We start from the raw sequence: 5,224 nt of genomic DNA on the forward strand, positions 1-5,224 counted from the left end.
ATGAGTTTTCACACAAGATTTGGGTTAAAACCACCAAAGCACAATTTTATCTCAACTGGAATTGTGTTACACCACCCAATTTCCAATGGGAATTGCCTCAATAGGTGGTTAGTCAAAAGTTATCCGACCATGAAAAACACATCCTATCTCCGCCAACACTCCCACTGCAAGGTCAAGGGAGAGACGATGCACATGACGGTGATGACAGTTACCCCCTCTCCCCCATCGAATAAATTCATCACGACAACAAAGGCTCTCATGACTCACTTATTAGGTTACATAGTTATTTGTTTGAGTTAATGTCATGACCTGATGACCATGGCCCACTACCAACCCCTAGACATATGAAACAATGATAAGCATGGATAGTAATTGAGAAGGATACAACATGAACATCAAGATGGACAAATATAACCAGTTCGCATCATCTTTCAACATAAGTAAAACATGAGACAAGGGTCAACAAGTGGATGCTTCCCTTGTAGCTAGTGGAAGACATATGTTAATCCAGCGTTCAACACTTCGAATCGCCGGAACACCAAAAAGAAGCAAATAACCTCTAAAAGAACAATTCAAGTCTAAGAAGCTATTTCAATCGATGTAAATGTCTATGTAAAACATGCTGCCCTATAAAATTGTGAACTATCATGATTGACAATGCATGGAATGTTATTCCTAGTAGTACTAGGATAAAACAGTATGACTTGTAATATTAACATAAGCAATGTTAATATGCATTTGGGGCATAGCAGAAACCAATTAAAAAGATTGGCTGCTACCTTACCTATTAATTCCATAAGCGAAGGGTGAACCCGTTGGTTCTAGAGCAAGCAGTCATTTTGTAAGTAATGCCGATCAACCTGACGCGGAGGTGCTATGGACGTGGAAGCTACTTACATAACCAACATCTAACCTCTATGTCAAAGCCAACTTTTCTTCTATTTCCATTAGTTTAAGACATAATTTGTTGACACACTAAAAATAGCGGCTGGTTAGCCTAGTCCTAAAACTTCATAGATATGAGAGACTATTGAACAAATGAAACAATTAAATAATTGACACATAATTCTTTGCACTTCGACACAAATGACACACTCGTATCATTGGCATGTGGCCTGTAAACCCACAAGGACATGTCATTTTCTCAAACCTAAACAAATATGATCACTTGTCAAATTCCCCAAAACCACACCTCTCTCCAGGAAACTCTGAGGTGTGATCAGATGCATTTGCCAGCTCTTAGAAAGAAAAAGAACTTCCACTTACCCCCAAAAATTAACAAGAATCTCACAAGCAAACATGATTTCCATCTTCCAACTTTCTTGAAAAATGCCAATTTATTTGCCACATGGAAAAAGTAACAAGGCGAAGCCCTTTTAGAAAAGCTTAAAAAAATGCTATTCTACCTCCCCACTTTTGTTATTTTCACCCATACTACAAATCAATGAAATATTCCAACAAAGCTTGCTCGCATGTGACTCACTCTCTAATATCTACAGAATATTTTTTTCTTTTCAATCTTTGTAACTCAGTTTTAAAATTTTATATATGGAATAAAGTGAGCATGTGCTCCTCAAGGTGCAAAATCCACTCACATCTCTTGAGTCTTTGTTATCTCCCTTCTCTTCCTTACATCTGTCCCTTCACCTTCTTCGTTTTTAGAGCGTTTGCTCAGTAAGACCAAAGAGCAGAGATCCAGAATGGAAATTTTCATCTTCTTCTATACATAATAATAAATGGACGAAAATCCATTTGTGTTGCAATATTTCAAATGGCCTAACTTATTTGGAAATAGATAAAATGTTTTCTCACAAAGAGGGGGGGGGGGTAGTATTCTGACCTAATTTAATGATCTTACCACATGCAAAATGCCGTCGAAGCCCGCCCTTCTCCCGCCTTGGTTTCACACTCACCCCTCACAGTGCCACCCTCGCGCTCTGCCATCACCATCCACCACAAATCTATTTTATTTTAACCACCAAGAGAGAAGCATCTATTAGTTATATTCCTTTATGAGAAAATGGGTTCATCATAGAAAATGAAAAGAGTGAAAAAAATAAACTTTATATATAGATGGAGATGTTCAGTTTATGCATAGGTTGCCCTACCAATACATTGGCCAAGCTTTTGGTTGCTCACATCTGCAAGAAAAAAGACAAGCAAGAGTTGGCAAAATAGTATTAGCATGTCAATTTTTTTTGCACGGTGCTATCAGCAGGGTCGCAGCTAAAACAATGGTAGGATTACTTTGGTGAAAATCCAAACATACCCAGAGCGACGACAGAACCACATCGGAAAATTAAATTCCCATGTTGAAAATTTGCCATCTTGACCAGAATCTTGCGAAAACTGGATCCATAGCTCCAAGATATTTCCATGCTGATTGGATAGAGAATTATAAGAGCCTTATAACAATACCAAAACATATCTGGTACCAAAAAGCCATGAGAGAAATAAAAATGATTACTAAAAAGCAGAACATTGCAGCATTGCAAAAAGAAAGGAAACCATGTCCAAGGCAACCAGCTCTTTTCTCCTCAGCCCATCCATCCTGTCAGCGGTTTACAGGAAAAAAGAGGCATAAATTTACAAACAACACTTCAGTTCAACAATGGGTTCGGGAGCAACCCTCTGCAGCATCCACATTTACAAGTTTACAAGTTTCAGCAGAACATTGTTTGTCTGCCTGGTATCATCACATTTGCAAGTGAATGTGACTTATGTTTCTTGAGGTTTGCGCACTAAATGTTCATAATGCCCGACCATTATTTGATTTGAACGAAATACTGGATAGGGATACAGAGTCCCCCCCCTGGAAGAAGAGTCTTCATCTACTGTTGGCAACGTCTTCAATCAACGTCTTCCAGCCTCTGCCCGACGATGTATCGGTCCTCCCAGATAGAATCATGGAGTTTATTGTAGGATTCTTTGGCAAGATAGCAGAGTACGCATAAGGCAAAGCTGTACAGCCATGCGGCACGGTGCACTGTTGAGTTCACGGCGGAGTAGCCCAGTCTTGGGAAAACCTCCTTTGAGAGCACATAAGGGATTGCCAGTGCAATGAGCAGCTCCATGGAGAAAGACACTAATTCTTGCTTGTACGTTGTTTCTGCAAGGTCTCCCAACTGAAGTTTTCTGCTCCAACATTTATCGATGAAACAGGCGTAGAAAGGAAGGTTACCCCCAAGCTCGAAGGAACGACCCTTCAACAATAAAAACATACGACCGTCAGATTATTCCCTATTTTTATCTGAGTATAATCAAATTAGAGTAAAATTTCGGAATTAGCTGCATTCTGCCATATAAGTGTGCCAGCTGCAAGACCAGTCCCCAATAGAAACTCATCACGGGGCAGCCGGTGAAAGTTATGAGTGGCGGCACAGGACACGAAAAAAATAATTATGAGTTGAACAATGGGAAAGACTAGGTGCCAAAGATCCCATGGCATAGGACACGAGAAAAAAAATTACGAGTTCAAAACTGGGAAAGACTAGGTGCTAAAGATGCCATGGCTACAACTGAAACTATGGAAATGGGATAGAATAAACGAAAACAAGCAAACAACTATTTTGGTAGTTCACTTTGGCAAAAGTGATTTTTTTATCTTGCAACGAGTACGCTGTGAGTGCCATATAGAAATTAATTTCTAATACATTATACAGGTTTGATACCCTATATGATAATAGCGTAAGTTTAGAAGTCTGCAAAGCAGCGAAGCAGCAGCAGAAATTGCAACTCACCAATTTGGTCCCATAATTCTGCACTAGCCGCCCCAGGGACCAAGTGCAGAAAAAGTCTAGAACCGGAATATCGTTACCAGGCCCGATGAAGGGTGACAGACAGCAGTGACAAATCAACAAGCAAACCGATCAAAAGAGGAACGAAGAAAACCTGGCAAACAGACAGTTTAATTAAGTTACTGAGCTGTAGCATAAAAACAAACAAATACAAATGAAAGCACCTCGACTAAATTCCTCACCCATAGGAAGAAAATCACATGTATCTCCAAAGCTACAAGGCGTGTTCCCCCGTAAGTCATGCAGACAAATGCATCTCTAGAGGCGGCAATAGTAAATGATATGACGCCAAAACCAACGGCAATAGCAAACAGATCTAACAGAAAAAGTTGCACAAATAAGCCCAGAAAAGATAAATATATACTTCTTTTTGCAAAGGAAGTCCACTGACACTGGTGGAAAAAGGGCCTTTGGTCGCGGTTCGCAACTGCCATTAGTCGCGGTTGCGCAACCGCGACCGAACGGGCGCGACTAAAGGCCCCCCCCCTTTAGTCGCGGTTGCTTAAGAACCGCGACTAAAGGCCCGTCCACGTGGGCGCCAGGTGGCCGTCGGGGCGGACGACCTTTAGTCGCGGTTCTTGTGGCTAACCGCGACTAAAGGCCGCCACAGGTTTTTGAAAAAAAAAATTGAATTTTTTTTTTCAAATTTTTGAATTATTTTAACCTCTAGTTTCTAATCACCACCCCTCATCACTTCTCAATTTATTCTTTTATCACCCCTCATCATTCCAAATCATCTAACTTCCCAACCGGTCACCGCTCCAAGTCTGCACTTGTTGTTTTCCTGACAATAATAAGATGTCAATCCTATTAACCTTCAGGAATTTTGCTTGAGCATGAAGTGACACATTTCACTGTTTGAGTTTGAAACTATTGTTTTAAAAAACAATAATTATTTAGTAACACTAATATTTCTTGAATAATTAGTTTGACCATTGTTTGACCACAGTTTGACCACATTGACCACAGTTTGACCAGATTTGACCAAAATTGAAATAATTAAAATAATTATTTAGTAACACTAATATTCTAGAATAATTAGTTTGACCATTGTTTGACCATAGTTTGCCCACTGTTTCAATATTTTTCAATTTTTTCCACTCTAGATCTTACAAGCCCCGTAACTTTTTTTCTATTAGGTTTTTGAGGATTTTGAAAATGTTTAACGGGGTTCCCCCGATTAAATTTGGATGTAACTTTTCGAGTAGATGATTTTTCATATAAAAAACTTTTTCATCCGAGTTAGTATGCAAAAGTTATGCCCATTTTTACAAATTTCAGAGAGATTTTGCAAATAAAGTCAAAATTCACATTTGCAAATTTTCCCAACAACTAGACCACATATCACATGAGAAACTTATTTTCTTTTATTTTTTTGACATTTCCATTATTTTCTTTTATTTTTTTTAAAACTGAAAAGGCGATCC

General features: G+C 39.1%; 1 pseudogene; it reads right to left on the reverse strand.

The window, feature by feature from the left end:
* Nucleotides 1-2,849: 2,849 nt before the first annotated feature.
* LOC119350994 overlaps nucleotides 2,850-5,224 on the reverse strand; it is a 2,845-nt pseudogene continuing 470 nt past the window's right edge.

This window comes from Triticum dicoccoides, chromosome 1B, assembly GCF_002162155.2.
Source record: "Triticum dicoccoides isolate Atlit2015 ecotype Zavitan chromosome 1B, WEW_v2.0, whole genome shotgun sequence".
NCBI classification, from domain to species: domain Eukaryota; kingdom Viridiplantae; phylum Streptophyta; class Magnoliopsida; order Poales; family Poaceae; genus Triticum; species Triticum dicoccoides.